At 34.1% G+C, this 20718-nt stretch overlaps 1 protein-coding gene across 5 annotated transcripts in view; it reads left to right on the top strand.

Annotated features, from left to right (window-relative positions):
• Positions 1-20718, top strand: part of LOC111513626 (inactive dipeptidyl peptidase 10) — a 260347-nt gene that overhangs the window by 21442 nt on the left and 218187 nt on the right. For 3 of the 5 annotated variants that reach the window (XM_074170735.1, XM_074170734.1, XM_074170731.1), the window contains exon 1: positions 666-869. The exons of the other annotated variants lie outside the window; for them this stretch is intronic. The gene's annotated coding sequence lies outside the window, so the exon portion shown is untranslated. Of the gene's footprint in view, positions 1-665; positions 870-20718 lie in introns of those variants that run through there. 5 annotated transcript variants of the gene reach the window in all.

Raw genomic sequence — 20718 nt, 5'->3', positions numbered from 1 at the left:
GGTTTACCTGCAGATAATTTGACAGATATTAATATGAACAGAATTGATTGGTTCCAGCTAATAGATAGGATGGTTCAAGATTATTGGAAGCGTTGGCATTTAGAGTATCTCACTACTTTACAAGTGAGAGAGAAATGTAATACAAAATGTCCCAATATGAAGGTCGGGACAACCGTTATTTTGAAAAATGATAAATCGCCACCGCTTCATTGGCCATTAGCTATTATTACTGATGTTCATCCAGGAAAGGATGGAATTATTCGTAATGTAACAGTAAGGACTAATAAAGGTACCTACGCTAGACCGGTGGTTAAGGTCTGTCCTTTACCTACTCAATAAAAAGAGTTTTTTCTCATATCTTTATTTCAAATATTGTTTTATTTATTTTATTGAATTGAAATGCTTCATTCAATTGTTATTTTGGGGATATTTACATTTGGTATTACTATAATGGGTTAGATATTTATTGTTGTACCGGTAAGTATCTCCCACCTATTTGTTCATGGTGTTAACAAGTTAAGGTGGGGGGTATGTTGTAGCATTAATCTTTATTATTAGAATGAAGAATTTTTGTTTGATTATTTGGCAACATTGCTTCTCAGAAGTTTTTAACTGCGAATAAAAATTCGAGAGGCTAAAAAGAGTAGCAAGAAGAAAATTGTCGGAAGTCGGTCGGTCCGATTCATATTGTTTAAATAATTTACGGTAATTTGGTATAGTTTTACGGTGAAAGGTGAAAATCAGTATAGCGTGCTTTGATCCGTTATTAATTGGGTTAAGGGTGGTGTTTTTTCCATATCTTCCTTTCCTTCCGTAAGCCATTTCCAGCACCATCAGAAATCGAGAAGACAAATTACGGACCAGTAAAGGTAAGAACACTCATGTTCATCTACATGTTCATGCAGATGATATCTCTGTTACTGTGTCAGATCAATCTGACGAAACGCTTGGAACACGCTGTAATGGACTAATCCGATCTTTGGTAACGTAGACAACTCACTATTTTTCAATGTGGATAGGACACAATATCTTCGGTTTTACAACCGTCAAAAAATATGTACAAAACCCGATTTCTCTATAAATGATAGACATATCAGTTTCCAAGTCTGCCAGTCATGTCAAGTTTTTAGGAATGTGCATCGATGAACATCTTAATTGTAAAGTATTGTTCTAGTTTAATATCAGCGCTTCATTCGTAGTGCTATCTTCTGGAAAAATTGAGAACGGTACTTACACATTCTCAATTGCTGTACGCGCAAGTGGAGAGTCGTATGTGTTATGGTGTTTATTTCTAGGAATGGTCAACCAAGTCTCAGGCAGTTTTCAATGCATCAGGTGCATCATGAATGTTCCTAGTACTGAGAGATGTAAAAGTTTTTCCAGGAAATATGAAATCTTAACACTTTCATCCTTATATATTTCTGAATTGTGTCTTCACATTTTCAAGAATGAAGTTAGTTTTGTAGAGCATTCTGATGTACATCGTGCTCAAAATCACTTTCATTCACCAATCTGTATAAAGAGAAAACATTTCTGCTGTGCTACTAATAATGGCTTACGTGTATTCAATAAATTACCTAATGAATTGGAAAATTGTTCATCGTTATTGACTTTCGGAAAGCAACTCGACAAATGTTTTTGTTACAAGATGTTTTTTATTCAACAGATGCATTCTTTTCAAATGATGTCTCATAAGAATATTGTTATAAATATTTCTAATACGTTTAGAATTCTAAACGGCGAGTCTTAGTATTTCAATTCTCTAAATGTGATTTTAATTGAACTTTATTGTATGTTTTTTGATTATTCGAATTGAATGTTTTGTCCCATGGGAAAAAAATGAAATTATCATTATTGAACTTCCATTACAAGCTTATCATGTGGCCTGCTCAATTCAGGACTCGATGAGTTGCTGCTTTTAAAAAATATCTTGTTGGGTGCCCAAAATTTTCTATTTCGTTTTTGTGTCGCCATTCTAAATAACAGTTATACACTGGTAAGTTAGTAATGGGCATTTATCATCCTGTCTTGAAATGAAAAGGTCCGGCGAAATTTATTCACTTCCAAAAATTTATTGGGTGTCAGATTGTATACAAATATGTCTTGGCATAATCCCGTTGTTGGTGTCGCAAAGTCCGCTCTCAGTAACTTAAAATTCTATTTTGAACCAGGAAGTTGTACACATCGCAGGAACTTCTGATACAACATAAAGCTCAAATTAGACATGCTTAGTGTTCGACTGACTTATTCCGCTTGATTATACCCAGAGCAGTATATGTCAAAAGTACGGGGCAAAATATAACTGCGAGACTCAATACGGGAACTTTTTGCTTTTTTGATCAATAATTTTATGAAAAAAAAGGAATATCCAAAAAAGATTATACTTCATTCTTGTTGAGTTCTAGAAGTCTGGAACAATTCTACTTGGCTCTCACCACAATAAAAAACAAGCTACTTCTATCTTTCTGAAATTATTACCAAGTTTGTCGAGACAGAATCATTTCTCGATAAAGTTTACCAACTAAAGTAATAAATAAGAAATGGAGCCGTCTAAGTGGTTCTTGCATTATAATCGTTACATAATCGTTAAAGTAAATTGATAGATGCAGCCGTTACTTCGTAGGAAATCATCATGAAAAATTAAAAATAAAACTTTCTATGTATAAAAACTATGGTATAAAAACAGAATGTTTCATTTTTAATGTTCCATTATCGTTGAAGTATTTCGAAAATAGTCACTTGATTAGGAACTTTAAGTTCATTTGTAAATAGGGAATCGAAAGCAAAAATGCATGTAACGTATTCAAAAAACAATTTATTGTGAGATTGAATACGTTTGTTATGGATTTCATCAAGTATCGGCCAATTCCATCATATATAAAAATGCATGTCATCTCGTCCAAATTTAATTCCTTTAATCGTTTAATTTATTTTTGGTAATTTTTTTCTCATAAGTTATTAGTTGCTCACATATCAATGGAAGGGTAGAAAACCAATATTTGTATATTTATTGAAAATCATGACTAGGAAATGCTCATTTACGGAATTACACAGCAATCAAGGAATATTCGTCAATGAGTATATTGATTATTTGTGATGGAATTGTAGAATTGTAAACAGATTTTCAAAGTTCATCCACGGTTACTGAAGAAAAAACTTCACCCAAATTCTCGCATTTCTCTTTATGAGTAATACTGATGTAATAAAGTTCGTACAAAAATTGTTGTTTATCATATATTTTTCTTTGGGTGAATATGTGATGTATAGCTATCGAAAGTTCATTTTCGTCAAAAATACTTTCATTTCTATTCATAAATATAATTACAAAAGCTGTAAACAAATAAATGGATTCATTTATGAAGTTGCTGGAATGATTTTTTGACCTGACTTTATGCAAAATAACATTATGTGTACAAACTGAGAGAGAAAAATACATTCCTGTGTAATTTGAGGTTCATAGGGAGCTTGTTCATTTGTATCTGAATATTCATTTCAGTTCAACCAAAGGCTTTTCAGTATTTTCAAATTACTTTTTCTTTCGCTTGAATCTTTTTATTCTTCATATATATTAAAAGAAATGTATAGCCTGAAAATATATTTTTACAAAAGTATGAAATATTTTCGATATTTTTTTAATAATATACTTTATTATCATTAAGAATAAATCTTGTGAACAAAGCTTGTGAAAAATAAATACAAATGTAAGTATAGGAATATAAAATGTGAATATAAAAACACCTACAAAAAAGTAAAGTTAGAACATACACTCTAGTTCAACGTCGAAATTTTGTTGGTCAAATTTGCCTGTCTTATATCTGAGGGCAAGTGATTAAACATCTTGAGCCCATTATAATGAATATAATTTCTGACCAAATTTGTTAATGGAATTGGACGCGGTGGAACGGGTGCTATAAGAATTGCATGAAGCCTCAAACAGGGACATATTTTTGTAAATGAGGCAAACCGATTCCAAAACGAACAAAGCAATCATTGTTGAAATATTTTGCTCAAAGAATTTGTGTCTGCATGAATCACGAGGTTTATTCTTACCCATATACCTGATAGCCCGATTCCTCAGTACTAATACAGACAGAAGTGCTGATGAATTGCATACTCCCCAAAACAGTATTCCATAACGTAGGTGGGAGTCAACGAGGGCGTAATACACCGTTCTGGCAGTTGTGATTCCCAAATTTATTGAAGTTACTCTCACTGCATAACATCCACAAAAAATTTTTGTTTTAAATTGTTTGATATGTTCAATAAATTTGAGCTTATTGTCAACGTGAATACCTAGAAATTTAGATTGAGTCTCGCTTGCTGTAACTATGTTATACAATACTAGTCATACAATGAATTGTATATAATATTAGAAATGAATTTGATTTTTGAATGATCCATGTATATCAGAACTAATGAGGATAGGTAATAATATAATAACTTTCTGTAAATGTACATGAAATTAATAGATCAATAGAAAATTGGTCAAGTGCATGTAATAAAGGACAAACTGAAAAGTGCACCTCAGAAGGTTAGTGCGTAATATAAACTTCTGAATAGTCCAATTAGTCAGTAACTTGTATTCATAGATTTCACCTATAAACAAACTTAACGAAAAAAAAAAAAATTAGTTTTTAATACCTGATTTTGTGGAAACGGCTAATGTTTGGGGGAAAGTAATTTTTCGTGTTAGGAATCACACCGTGAAAGGTAAGACCTCGTTAGGTCGCACAGGTTTCAACTTTTGAGAGTTGTCGTTGATGAGGGGGCTGGTTAACGGAAAATCAGATTTTCAACAGTACAGATTTTCCAAACCTGAAAATCACCTTCGATTACGCCTCTTTCCATAATGGATGTATTTTTTCTGACAAATACCAAAAAAATAAACTGTCAGATGTCATATTCGATAGTCTACAAAAACCACATGCCCAGGATGTTTGCCGAGAACTGCAGGTAATTGTTAAGGTTATAATATTTTCGTCTTCGTTTTAGCAATGGTAACCAGATGCAAAACATTTCCACAAAGTTAGCTAATTGTTACGAACCAAAAGTATATAAGCATATTCTTTTAGTTTTCTCGATTTTTTGTGAGGTTCTTTGGTGATTATTTTTTGTTTCATTTAATTTCGTGATAACCAGTTACTATCAAAAAATGCTTTGTTATCAGCGAATCCGTACTATGTCTTCTATTTATGTATTCATGATGTTCGTTTTTTCTTACATTCAGGGTTCTTGAAGCTTCACCTATATAACCTTTTTCACAGAAATAAGGTACACGTAAATTATAAATATTTCCTTTTGTTTTTTCAACCCTATTCTCAAATTTTATTGGTGTTAGAAAAGATTCCAATCTATTATTCTATTAGTATTGGTGGATTCCTGTTATTTTACGAACAAAAATAAAAAATTACTTAGACCTATCATATAAACATCAAACTATACTTTTTTGACAGTAGAGTTATATATTTATAGTGGAGATATCTATCACTATAAGTTTTCTTTCGATAAACATTCCTATCAAGACTATTTGTCGATTTTTTATTTATCGCATCGAGAAAAGAAAATTGGTTATTCAGTAATGTGAATATTAATGTAGGTTCTTTTGTATGCAACTAATTCGAAAAAGAATTGATGTCATCTGGATCACGCTCTCAGATAGCAAATTCGTTGTCAACATACCTCTGATAAGTCTCGATGTATATCATTTCAAAATGTTCCAAGGAAACGTTTCTCAAAATCGGTGACAAAGATAAGTGCATTGTCATTCCAAATTTTTTTCGAATAAAATTCCTTTTGAACTGGGAAAAGTTTCTCGGTACATAATTTCAGGACCTCCAATCAAATATTCAATTTTGATCCATTTCTGTAAATCAGAATCATTTTCTGATTCAGTTTTCACAATTTTCAAAGTTTCTTTTCAGCAAAACATTTGAGAATAACGTCACAGCATCAAAATTCAACAAAATGTTTCTAGTTCTTATTTGTAATCTACTAGGATTTTTAATGAAAACAGTATTATATTCGAAATAACTGTTGCCATTTCCAGATAAAGGTTTTAACATTTGTAAAAGATATTTCAAAAGTATTTGTAATGACAATGTGACTGATAATAGTATGTTGTTCTACTGGAAGAAAAAGTAATGTTTCGTATGGTGAATATAGAAATTGATTTCGTAGAAAAGTTTCACCATGACAAACAATTAATTGGCAGTAAAGAGTGTTCTTGAGACAGATCAATCTAAATTAGTGTTGATTATTTTTAATAGTGACGGCAGTAAAAGCTATCGCATTTAGTACCACCTGCACTGAAATTAGAACCGTAACTATGGCTATGATGCTGATAATGATTTGAATTAGATAGGAGATTAAACCTCTACTTCAATATCTCAAGGAAGATTTATGTTTACAGATAAAAACTCAGTAGGACTCGTTTCATTATTCTATATTCATTCTGTCTAACTTTACAGATTAAATATTCTATGACATCATTTTAGTACTATTTTATTTTATGCCAGAACTTATAACCGTATTAAGCTTTCAAAACAAAATTGAAACAACTTTTTGAAAACACAGATTGAATTTTCATTGTCAACCAGTTCATCTACATCATTTCTCCATTAATATTCCAACGTAAAAAAATTTAGAAATGTGATCGGAGCTTTGAAAGCATATAGTACCACTTACCAGGCAAACAAATCATAAAAGAAATATAACTCCATTTCTCTCGAATCGCTGTAATAAAAGCGGTGCTTAATAAACAGAAATATACACAAAAAGCTGAAAAGCCCAACCTCTCTCCGAGGATAAGTAATATCCTGCGGCATATAATGAATCATGCAGTCCCTTGTCCGCCCCTTGTAGTATGGGATGTGACCGCAGAGTTGACAAGTTTACAGGGCCGAAATAGCACACCATATGCTGACTGATCAGAAAGTGATCATTGGCGAGTCGAAGAATTATTACGAGAACAACAGTACATGTTTACCATCAGTACATTATTTTTATCGACCTCATTCGAGTATTGGCTTTTCTCACCTTCCACGATATGAAAAATATAAAAATTTCAGTGAAAAACTTTGTACAGGTGTAGAAAGGGAAAACATTCAAGTTCTCACCAAAATCTAACTACATAAATGCAAAGCATTTTCCACAAAGGAAATGTTCTATTCATCAGAAATTTGTTGCCTTCAATGGTTTTTGCCTCTCTGGATAGAGCTACTCATCTTAACGTTTCGGATGCTAGAATCTGCCTTCTCCTCAGAATTGGAAAATATCTGGTGAATTTTTCAGTTTTCCCTTTGGTTCGTTTCATTTTCGAAACTCCTCTACAAAAAATAACTTTCGTTCGTCGAGTATTATAATACTTTCGTTCATTATCACTATATATCGCTGGAATTGTCAATATTGCTTCTCAAACGTTTGGAACACTGTTCCGAACGACACCTCAGCAACTTTCGATGCTTTATAAAGCTCAGATCAGACCTCATGTATGGAGCTTCGCTCCCAAACATACCCTGAAGTTGCTGGATTCCATCCAGAAAAGAGCCTGGAACATCAAAGAAAGGTTGGAGATCTGTTTCTTTTCTATAGATACTTTCACGGGAGGTGTTCAAGTGACTTGGCACATTTGATTCCACCAAGAGCAGTACATATCAGAAATACGTGACAGACTGTGGCTGCTTATCATTTTGAGGTTCAACTCAGTACACCTCGAACTTCACTGTTTAAGAACTATTTCATCTGGAGAACTGCAATTATGTGGAATAAACTTCCTGAGAAAGTTTTAATCTACAGCGATTGCTTGTGTTTTGTCTTAAAAAAATATCATGAAAAAAAGTCCTCTATAGCATCTCTCTGTCGGTCTGTCTCAAGAAATCAAAAATTTTTTGTTATTAGTCAGTGGGCTATGCTTGAAGACTGGCAATAAACAAATCTAAAGAAATGAACTTTAAACGTTGAAACCAGTCTCGATATACCTACACAGTAGGTTGAATGTACTGACGCCTATCAGAAAACAACTACTACACTGGCTAATACCACGAAGAGCGTTGAAATATATCCGGCAGGCGTCAGTGCAGGAATCTTCTCAGAAAATTTCCTCCATATGCAATTGGCAATACAACTGAAAGAGTCGACCTTCAATTTTGGAACGGGCACACTTGCAGACCGGTTTCGGGCTCATTAGCCACTCGTCAGTGCAAGTGACCATCATCGACCTAAACTCAATAATATTCCACAATTGAAAATCTGAATTCTTTCAGAGTATTTCATTCCTCTTCCGAAGTTGGAGCGAACATCACAAAATGTCACTCCATCTAGTGGACGAGGTACTAACCAATTGCATATCCGTAATTTGCCCGGATATAATTCAACGCCCTTCGTGGTATTATCCAGGGGAGTAGTTGTTTTCTGATAGGCGTCAGTCCATTCAACCTACTTTGTAGGTATATCGAGACTGGCTTGAACGTTTAAAGTTAATTTCTTTAGAAAAAATTTTTGAACGGATTTTCATTTCCAAGTCACACTTAAATGTGAGATTTTTCACTGAACAGTTTACAAAACCGTAACACGATTTGTTTTGTTAAAGACTTTGAGATAGTTATAAGATATAAGAAGCCGATAATATAGCGAAACACGTGTTGCGTTTTTGTAAAACTGTTAAGTGAAAATCTCACAATAATTGTGTTTAGAACGACTGATTGATGTTCAAAGTTGTCAGTTAAATTGTGAGTGAAACGATGAAAAATCAGCAAATTCAGATAAATTGCTATTTGGCTCAAATCAGTCTAACGAAGGAATGTAGTGAAATTAGGTTCGTTCCAACCTTGAGTCACAAACAGATTTCCAACTGTTTGTAAATTGTTGTCAACGCGCATGTCTGGTAAATATTGGTTTCTGATTAATTTGAAATTTCTGATTGGAACAGCTGATAGTTCAACTGAAGTTTGGCATGTAATTTCAACATAACCTTTGAAAAATAATTTGGGAAAGAAAGTTTTTGGCTTTCTACTACTCCATCTTAATACAAAAAAAGGGGATGAGGGAATCTTCCAAAGAAAGGAAGGAAGTAATCAATTTGAAAATAAGTAACTCTATACATGGATGTGTAGATCATGCAAAGAAGTAACTTTCAGACACAAACTGAAAGAATGTCCTCCTGAAACAGCTACTTTCATATAAACATTGAATTACACGAAAGAAAAAAAATGTTTTCGAAACAAATACTTCTATATGAACACTGAATTATACAGAAGATACTTTTCTCTACTCAGTTTGTATTTCAAACATTCCACAACGAATGTCACTCCTAAAAATATAACCCCTTCAATTCTTTAAAAATAAATCTAATCAAGTGTATTTCTGGAGAGTAAAGAGAGTAAAAGAAGGTTGCAGTATTTTATATCTCTATTCTATTTACTTATCAACATGGAACTGGAAGGTCACCGCAATAATTAATTTGTGTAATTAAAGATGTTCATATTATAGGTTCACTTAAAGAATTCCCAATTTTTCCTGCGCAAGCAAATACATAATTTATTTTATAAGAATTTTTGCAGGTTATGTTGTTTGTAAGTTGTAAGTTGCATGAACATAAAACAGAAACAGTAATACGGAATACGCATGCGTCAGATTGATGGTTAGTCCTCAAACCATTCTGATAGATTTCGAACAGGTTTGAATCATGGATGGAACAGAAAACTGATAGTTTACTAATGGTTGGAAACTCACGTTGGAACGCAATCACATTACTGCGCAGAATCCTGACTGTCAGAAACGGTTTCTGACGCTGGTTGGAACGAACCTATTATTTCACTTGCAAATTGAACTATTTTTTATGGCAATTTTGTTGAACTAAACCCTGATTCAATTTCTTTCCAGAAAATTACTATAGTTCCGAATTTTTTGCAAAAATAGATCAATAATTCTAGTGTTCATTTCCAAATGTCCAATGAGGTGATCTCATTGAATGATTTCAACAAACTAGATCATTTTGATATCCATGGATTAGATCAAGTGCTCCATGGATCAGCTGCTCTTCCGGAGCCACATTGTTCAAAATATTCACTTCATTTTTCGATTATTTAACATAGTCGTAAGAAAGAAATCTAATAATCCTACCTCTGTAATTTAACTCACGGACTCTTGGTTGATAAAACAGTTCTTCATACTGTAGAATTTGGCAGTTTCAATGCATATGATACAAAGGAATGAAAAATTACTATGTTATTCACAGTTAAGACATGCAAAGAGCAAGAGCATATTTGAAAATGTATTCTCTTCAAAGTTCAACTTCAAATTCTTGCATAAATTAGTCCAGAATTACTGTCATATGGGCTTTTCGTGTACCAGAGTTGGACATATTCACAATTTGCGAGGAAAAAATTAGTCGCATTCATCAATTTGATATGATTTTGAAAATTGAAGTCACAATGTAATTGTTTGCAGAGAAAAATGTGCCTATATAGGCGCATAAAAAAATGTAAATTCCAAATGAGAATATACTTATTTTGGGTCACATTTTTGTAATTCCTTCTGTTTTGTTTCTCGAACCTTTTTAAAAAAAAATTCAAAAAGGCAAAGGACCACGCAAAATTCTTATAGAATTAGGGTCTCGGTGTATGTTTTGAATTTTTGAAAAAATTTTTGCCGCTAGGGGTCGTTAAAATCACCAATTTCCCAGAATAGACTATTCATTTTCGAAACGACATTTTCACCTGTTTCAATTGTAGATAATGTTGCATATGTTTTATGAAAAAAAAAAATCTTCACCCCTCCCTCTTCCCCCCCCCCCCCCACCTATTATGAAACGCAAAAAAATGATGTCTGGATTACTTTAAAATGCATCATCGAATGTTTGAATATGCTTGAATTAGGAAAATACCACTTTTTCATTTGATTATTCCCCCTCCCCCCGAGGGGTACAAAACAAAAAAAATAGTTGGATTTTTCTGAATTTTTAATATAATGAAGTTCATGTTATTGAGAATAGTTGGATAGTTTTGTAGATAAGGCGCATTAAAATCACCCTTTGCTCAGAATAGACGGTTTATTTTCAAAAGCGAGAATAACATTTCCACCCGTTTCATTGTAGCTATGTGTCATAAGATTGTGCTCTTTTATAAAAAATATCCCTCCCGTCTTTTTCCCACCAGCGATAATGAAACGCATCAAAATATTTGATTTTTTTGAATTTTGAATATGATGCAGCTCATATTATTGTTAATAGAAATCAACTAGGTGATAAACCCCAAAAATGAATAGTGTTCATGCTAGGGGCGTTAAAGTCATATTGCTCAAAATAGACTATTTATTATAGGCGGGATCGATATTTGTACGTGTTTGATTTTAGAGTATGACTTTCTACATTCCCTCGGGGGAGGGTAGAAAGTCATGAAAAAGTGCTATTTTCATAATTCAAGCATGTTCAAATATCCGACGATGTATTTCTGATTACTCCAGATATCTTTTTTTTTTGGCGTTTCATAATAGGTGGGGGAAGAGGGGGGAATATTTTTTTATAAAAGAGCATAATCATATGAAACATCATCTACAATGAAACAGGTGAAAATGTCGTTCTCGATTTCAAAAATGAGTAGTCTATTCTGAGAAAGTTGTGATTTTAAAGACCCCTAAATTTTTTGGGGTTGGCGAAATGGTAATTACATGGACTACATCATATCAAAAACTCAAAGAAATCCACTGAGACCCAAATTCCATAAGGATTTTGCGGGGTCCTTTACTAATTTCCCTTATTCGATTATTTTGAAATTTTCTTTGTAGTTCATGTGAGTTAAAACCCATAAATACCAGGAATAACTAATATATCTCCCCAAATAACATTTAGATAATATCTATGATTCCATATCGAATTTATATCCCGTAGCTTCTAAGAACTACTTCATTTACATAATACTAAATGACTTCATCCAACTCATTATGTGAAAACCCACACAATTTCATTTCGAAACGAATAATTTATTCTGTTAACTTATTTTTCTTTACAAAATGTCTATTTTCAGTATCTTTGTTTCCCGATACAGACTCTTATTACACTTTTCATAAAAGCCTTCAGGAAACCTTTCTTTCAAAACGAGACTTTATGTGTGAAATGAATATCTCAGGTCACATCTACTGTCGGTTATCTTTCTGAACATCGTGAGTCAAAGGCGTGAGATTAACTCGAACAAAAGCTTCAGTATCTGAAGGAGTCCTTCAAAGCTTTGAAGATCATGACGTAAACTTTTTTCTTTCAAACTACGGTGAATGTAAGCTATGAAAGCGAAAAAAAGTACTTCAAGGATTTTGCAATTGACTCCCTTATATTCGCATCTTAAACTTTCCACTTCAACCGCTGATATAGATGGAGATGTACGAGGATCTATCAAAAATGGTAAATTTCACCAGCCAACGAAAAGTTCAAAAGTTGATGATATGGTTCAATTCAATCAAAATTACTGAAATTTATGGTCTATCTTTTGAAATTGTGCTCTATTGTTCTTTATTAATCATAGGTGATTTTTTATTATTTCCATGAATTTCAGTCTTTTTGAGCTGGAAAATTCTTCAAAATAAAAAATTAAATCAAGTTTATCGAAAAGAAATCTGGTTCGAAAGAGAAACTGTGTTGATTTGATTATTGAAATGTTTTGATAATTACCGACTGACCACCGACATCCCAACATTCAACAGAAGACACAATTTTCTGTTGACAATCTGTCAGAGTGTTAGTTCATGGAATGTTTTTTCCCGCTTTCGAAACTTTCTTCACTAAATGCAATTGTTATTAGTTAACACTAGCTTAGCTTAGACGAAGGTTTTGATTCATGCAATCGAGCCACATTTGAAGTCAATGGAGGGTCAGGTACATTGTTGAATCTTTCCTGCACTAACGGGGAGCAATACCCGGTCTGCAGGTGATCAACTGGATTGGTTTCAGCGTAGTCCTCCTACTGGATGAACCAGAAGCATGTTCAAGATTATTTATTATCTTTAAAGTAACTTGCATCTAACAGCAGAGGAATTAGTTGGGAGATATGAATGTTGCGAATTTCATTTTTGAACATTCATTTTCTTGATTTATACTAACACTGATTCTATAGTCTTCAGTCTGAAAGTGATAACTGTGATGACTTTAACATACACAATGTATACGAGTATATTACAGGAAGTGGGTTAAGAAAAAAGAAGGAAAATAAATTTTTTCATGTAAAATTGCTGTATTACGATCAAGCTATTAATTTTTATGCCACAGAACGGCCAAAACGTCAACTTTTTTTTCAGTAATCGCCCTATATTAATGATGTGGTAAGATTTTCATCGCATACTGAACTTTGAAAAAACAAATTGAAATGATTTTTCTACCCTCACGAAGTATATTCTTTCGTGAGAGTGAAAATTTTCGTTCAGTAAATACTACTGTGTTCAAAAAGTAAGGCAAATTTTAATTTTTCTGAAAAAATATTTTTTTATTCATCCATTTCTATTTCCCCTTCAAAGTAGGCTCCCTAAGATCAAATACACTTGGGCCTACTCTATCAGCTTCAGTTTTTATATCCTCAATCATCATGAAACGCCGTCCTTCCATGTATCTTTTCAATTTTGGCAACACGAAAAAGTCGCAGAGGGCTAAATCTGGTGAATATGGTGGCTTGGTCAAAATTCAGCAATTTCGGAACGAACCACGCTGCCACATGCTTCATGACAGAAACTTCCGAAAAAATTGCATGGCAGGAGCCAACTGTATGCCGATATCCCCAGTAACTTCTCTAATAGTGATTTTCATCGGTTGTTGTTGTGCTGGGCATCCAGGGCGAGCGTCGTCCTCCACATCTTTTCGACCTTCTGAGAAAAGCTTGTACCACTTGTATAAATTGTTTTGAATCAGAGTACAATCACCGTATGCCACTATCAACATTTCGATTGTTTTTCAGCACTCAATTTCATTTTATACACAAAATTTGATGCAAATTCTTCGACCCAGGTTCAATAGCTAAAAATGAGCACATATATGTTCGAGACGAGTGTACCAACTGGCAGCCCGCGAAATTTGGACATTCACTTCTATTTTTGAATAACACACGTTCACTTTCTTTCAATATTGCATTACTAAATTGAGAAGATACTTTCCAGTCTTTCAATTTTCTACGTTCTAGGGATGCATCTATTTGGGGTTAACGAAAGAAGTACGATTTCCAAACAGGATCTATGAGGCCAGTTTTGAATGTTCTTCTATCATCCTATTATTCCATATATACGAAAAGGGTATTTCTTCAAAGTCTTGCAGCTATCACTCTCAAGGCCCCACGAATATTCCACTAATACTGTTTAAAATCTGCTTGAAATCTGTTTTTCCGTTAATCAGTTATCGCCCCCCATACGAACGAGAACTCTCAGAAGTTGAGAAATTTGTGCGAGCTAAGGACTAACGAGGTCTTACCTTTCAACGTGTGATTCCTAACACGGTTGCAGAATCATCCCAGCTTCAGCCAGATAAATTCTCTCGAGAAAGATATCTTGTCGAGGCGGGAATCGAACCCACAGCCTTCCGATCGTTAGTCGGGCTCACTACCACCGCGGCCAATTCCATACTGTTGATATTCTCAGCTACTTAGTATGGTTGTTAGATTTTTACAGATTTCATTGTGACTGCATGGACTACAGAATGATTAGTTTTGGGTCTCTTGATGTTTTATGTGTTTATAGCCTTCCAAATTGTGAAAAATAAATGAATATAAACCAACAGAGAATCAGTTTTTGAGTGTAATGAAGAAAAAGCTCAAAAAGTTACTTCGCAAAGTCTAATCAGTCAGTATCTTGTATTTATAAAAGGCACCTATGAAATGAATGACCAAACAAAATCAATATTTACCATTTTTGAAAGCAGCTAACGTTTCGGAAGAAAGTCCTCTTCCTGAGAATATTGTTATTTGAAACGCCCGTTTTGGAAATATGTCTATTGATTTGTACACAAGTCGAAATAAGGAATTGTTTAGATCATTTTCGATAGTCTATGGAATCTTCATTAAATTTTCTTTTACATTTTGGAGCAGATTTTCAGTTGATTTATATTCATTTATTCCTCAGATTGTGGGAGGATATGAACCCATAAACATCAAGAAACATTATGAATGGACTGATCCGTCAGGTACTTGATGGAAATTAAGTACACAATCCATGATAATAATTACCTACACAATTTTCAAAAACATTTTCATTTCCGGATGCGTTTCGCTAACACCGTGTGACCCACAATTACACACCAGTGTTTAATAATCATTTCTGCCGATGAAGCTACGGTGTTAGCGAAACGCGAATATTGGTCGGTTTGTGGTTTCCATCATGAAGTAGTAGATCAGGGCTGAAGCCTTCAAAAATAAAAGTGAAAAAAACGGCCCCTGCACAGTGACATTTATTCATATTCACTTCCATTAGTTAAAAATTGTGATATTCTAGAAGAAAACTCATTTGATGTTACCTACTTAATCAATATAACTTGTTCTCTTTCTTCGAATTTCATAATAATACTCAGAAATACTGCATAATACTTCTTCTTACTCCATAAATCACTCATTCAAGACACCCATATAATTCAATGACATTTCCGTTTTGTTTCTAACCTGGTTGAGTTTCACATGGTACAAGCATAAAATAAATTCAAATATTTAGTTAAATTGTGATTAAGTAAGTATATATTTTTAACCCGCCATCATTTCTTTCCTTTTAAATCATAATATTAATTAATGTATTTTAAATAATTGACGTTTAACAATTTTACATTTCATCAACATTTTGCTTAACAATCTCACTTGATATTGTAAGAATTAATTATTCAAATAATATAATCCTATTGTGAGCCCTTCGTTCATGGAGTCTGACTCCCCAATATGTATCACGTTTTTCAATTTCGATTGCTTCCCGAATGGGGAATGTTCCTCAATTTGGGTTATTACAGCAAATGCAAGTTTGAACAAAATAAAGTTGAGTTTGATTCATGAGTTTTTCAAATTTACTTCGAAAAGTATTCAAATTGATGTTTCAAATGTTGGGTTTTAATTTTTAAAGGGATTTGTTTTTAATTCACATATTGGCAACAGTGCCTATATCAAGTTGAAATAATTTATATGTACCTAGAAATTCTACTTTAAAAAAGGAAAATTATCTTTAGAAATCAACAATTAAGGCAAAATATAAATTATAGTTCAATACCACCTCTACAAGCCACATAAACAACAGTTGTTTTGTTATTTATTTATATAGAGAAAGATAGATTAGGTGCACAAAATGTCATATGTCACAGAATGTCTCAGAACTCGGAACATAAGTAAACAGAACAGCACGCCTTTGAAATATGTCATCTTTGTCTCATACAGGTAACATATTCATTGTCCTTTATTAGCTATAACAGATGTTGCCAAATGGTGAAATAGAAACGAATCCCTTTCAATATTGAATGCATTATTTCATTCCTCTTTTTTAAATATTTAAATAATTTTTTAAAGAAAAAAGTTGAAATGATTAGTTTAAAATGCGTTGTTCTAGAGCTCTTTTATGAAAACTACTTGATTTTCGTCAGGAGCAACATTCCCCATTATCCTGACTTGAAGATTTTTCCTGGTATTTGAAGAGAGATAATGCTGGATCTGATTTGCGAACAGCTAGTTCATGTTCATAGGTTCTGTTGGAAATAGTGGAGATTTGGTTGTTGGCTGTGAATACTGTCTTTACTTTATGTTTCTTCAGAATTCGACTCACTTTGTCAGTAACTTCATGGATGTAGGGGAGAAAAGCGTTTGTCTGATTGGTCTGTTTCTCGGGTAACTCTTGGGGTGGAGTTTGTGTTTGCTGTCGTTGGATGGATCTTTGTATTTGGGAGACGGGATAGTCGTTTTGGTGAAGGGCGGCTTTAAGTTCGTATAGTTCCCTGGATCTGTTGTGGATTTGTTGTGGTTGTCAGTGAGTCTTATAGAATGATGTATGAGGAAATTCAGAACGGAAATCAGCTGGGCAGAATGATAATGAGACTAAGCATTGAGGTAGCGGTTAGTATGGGTAGTTTTTCGGTAGACCGTGTGTGAGAAGAAGTTGTTGATCTTTGTGATACGAACGTCCATGAAAGGGAGTGAGTTATTATTTTCAACTTCCATTGTGAACTTTAGGTTGGGGTGTAAGGAGTTGATGTGGTTCAGGAATGCATGAAGATCTTTGGATCCATGGGGCCATATAACGAAGGCGTCATCCACGTATCGAAGCCAACACGTGGGTTTGAGATGAGACGTGTCAATGGTTCTCGTTTCGAAGTCCTGCATGTAGAGGTTTGCAATGACTGGAGAGAGAGGAGAACCCATTGGGACGCCTTTGACTTGTTTGTAGAATTTGTCCTGGAAACGGAAATATGTGCTGGACATGCGGTGGCTGATGAGGTTGATCGTATCTTGTGGAATTTGATGTTATGTTTTCAGAAGGGACAAAGTTTTGGATACTGGGATATTTGTGAAAAGGGATACTATGTCAAAGCTGACGAGGATGTCTGTTTGTTGGATATTGAAGGATTGCAGAATTTCTATGAAGTGGCAAGGCAAGAGCGTGTGTGGGTGAACCAAATGCGCTCACGATGGGACGAAGAGGGATGTTTTGTTTGTGTATTTTTGGAAGACCATACAAGCGGGGTGTACGAGAAGATTTCTCTCTTGGAATGAGATGTTTCTTCCTCTCAGTTGGAATTGTTGATGAGTGTTTTGGTCTTCTTTTCAAGGTACCTATACGGTTGGTTCTCTAGGGGTTATTTGGTATTCCGAAAAGTCGAGTAATATCGTCATCTTGTCGATGTAGTCTATGGTATTGTGAACCACGGTGGTATTGCCTTTGTCTGCTGGAAGGACGACTATATCTGGGTTGTTGTTCAGGTTTTAGGGATTATCTCTCAGCTGGGGTAACATTGCATTTCGGAACGTTTGCTCTTCCTAATGTGGTGGCGATGTCTTGACGTGCTTCTTCAGCTAGGTTTTCAGGTAGGTGAGCAATGGCCCATTCTGTTTGGGTAATAATGGTTTCGATAGTAATGGATCTGGTAGTTAAAGAAGAAGTTGAAGCCTTTAGACAGAATGCTGAGAGTGTTATCATCCTATGGAGTATTGAGAAGTTGTGGACTAGGACGGGGGGATCGGATGTAACTGACTGAGGTGTTTTTCATTTTATAAGTAAGTCTTGCTTTTTTATCGGAGTGGCGATTTTGTTGTCACTGATGTGTTCGACTTTTTCATGGTTTATCCTGAGAAATGTGTCCCGAATTTTTGAATGAATTTTTGAATTTGATAAACGTCCGTAACATTGGTATAAACTTAAGTTGGTGTAATGGAGATCACGTCTGATGGTTTTTCGAACAAGGGCGAAGCTGAAGAATTCGTCTAGTCTCTACAGCTTTATTGTAATATTTCATCTTGAATGTCTTAGGTAAAACTTGATGTTTTCTGCAGGCTTTAAGGAATGCAAGGTCACACAGAAGTTTGGCTTTCAAGTGAGTAGTGTGGAATATGTTTTTGTGTCTTTGATTGTACTATGTGTTCGGATAGGTTTCCGCGGTCAGTAATTTGATATACTGTTTTCCGGTATAACGTTGAAAATGACTTTTCAAAATAACAAGTAAACATACTAAATGATACCTGAAAGTGTAACAATTTGAAACTTCAAATAAAAAAACGTATGCAGCATTCATAACATTATATATTGAGATGAGTTGTGCATTTCTGTTTTCTGTCAAGTTTTTTGCATAACAAACATCCTCAATTATGTGTCTTGAATATATTTCATCAGGAACATTATAATTGTCTTTGCATAATTCCTAAGCTTCGAATTCCACTTTACATTTCATTCATAAACATTGTTGAAGGTTAGATGCATTTATTTACCTTTTGATGTCAGATGAATCGAAGTTAGATTCCGTCCAACAGAATGTTACCATTATACCCAGGTACGCTTTGTTGTTACTAACATCTAACCTCATGACGCTTTGTTATGATAAACAATTAGAGGATAATATATTTCCTAAGAATTGTATTATCGAGATATTTTCCTTATATAAATTCTTCATTGCATGTCACAATTAGTCATTTCAAACGTAATTACCATCAGTTGGTTAGGATAGACACAATTCAAAAGGTGGCTGCCCTGACTGTCTAATGACAGGCCATGACCTTCATTCGATTTCCGAGATGCGCTAAAAGCAAATTTCGATTTCAATTGTTTTTTCTTAATAGTAAATTGATAAGTCCGGTCAGATTTGAAAAAGGCGTTTTATTCCGAGGGGAGATTTCACGAGGAAGGCTGTGTGGCAATTCCCGATTTGATTTCTCATTAATATCTACATAAAAGGCCTTTTCTTTTTGGAAGATCGGTTGGCCTTTTTAGAGATGATTTAAGGTTTAAGATACCTAAATTTCTTTCCTGATTTGTGAGGAGGGTACGCCATTTGCCATTTTGTTAGGCCCATGAGGTGTAGATGGGATTTTGGTTTACTATCAATGTAGATGGGATTTCGGTTTACTATCAATGTAGATGGTTACATTTAGAGACCAGTTATTCAGTATTCCTGCTGGTTCATTGTCAGCTCAGTCAAGAGGATTCAAGGATTCCCAATAAAGCAACAAGCTTCAACATCAGGACTCATAATTCTGGACGTTAGCCCTGGAGAAAAGGTTAGATCTATCCATCAATCATAACTCCAGGATCCAAAGGAGTATTTATATTAAGAGAAGATAATACTCACCACTCAACATTTAAATTGTAAAATATTTAATCATCAGCAATATGATATTGAAAGAAATTAACATGCGAACTCATGTATTGGCCAATATAAGGGGGATGTAAAATAACTTAGGAAGATTTCAATGAAAAGTACAAATCAATAGAAAGTAAATCATTGAAATATCCCTTGAAGGAAGTAATGGTATTGTACATACATTTTTATTGTTGGTACCTCATTATATAACCGTATAGTTCAACAGGTCTCTCAATCATTTTTGTTATTTCTCTGTTTTTGTCTGTAAATAGAGTGGCGCCCTTTCGAAGAGCGCCCACATTTTAATGAACCCTTGCCTCGCTCCCTAACACCAGAGCTGCCGTGCCTATAACATTCAAAACGCACAACAACAAGTTTAAATTAAATCAGAGTTATACCGGGTTGAACCGCGTCTGTAATTTTCATCTTTTTGACGTTTTGGCTCCTGCTTTTGAGCCATTTTCAAGAATCACTTGGAATTGTACTTACATGACTCGAGGACGAGGACGTAATCTCCCTTGCCCCTAAGACTTGGGGGCAAGGGAGATTACGTTTTTCTTCCGTGAACCTCTCATGTGCAAGAGGAAATGTCAAAAGACGATGTACTAGAAAATTCATCCCAGCACGTTTATGCTGTCCACAGTGATGTGAGCTGCCAGGAATATATTCCTGAATATATTATATTCTAGCTTTCCACAGTGGCTCCAAAAAACCAAAACGTCAATAAATGGAAGTTATCCCTCATTTTCTAACTTATACCTGAATTTTATTGATGGAAATCTGTTATTTAAAATAGAAACAAAGTCCTCAATATATGCAAAGGATTATTTAGACAATAGGTTGGTGTATGCCAGTAATTTTTTATCCCCTTTTCTCTAACTTTGTCATATTAAATTATTTTAGGAAATGACAGTTTTGAATTTATGATGTTTATGTTTTTCTGT

This window comes from Leptinotarsa decemlineata, unplaced genomic scaffold, assembly GCF_025532065.1.
Source record: "Leptinotarsa decemlineata unplaced genomic scaffold, Ldec_3_MD MMD2_P_RNA_scaffold_9, whole genome shotgun sequence".
NCBI lineage: Eukaryota > Metazoa > Arthropoda > Insecta > Coleoptera > Chrysomelidae > Leptinotarsa > Leptinotarsa decemlineata.
The sequence above is the reverse complement of the archived record's forward strand: the minus strand, read 5'-3'. Positions and strand labels throughout refer to the sequence as shown.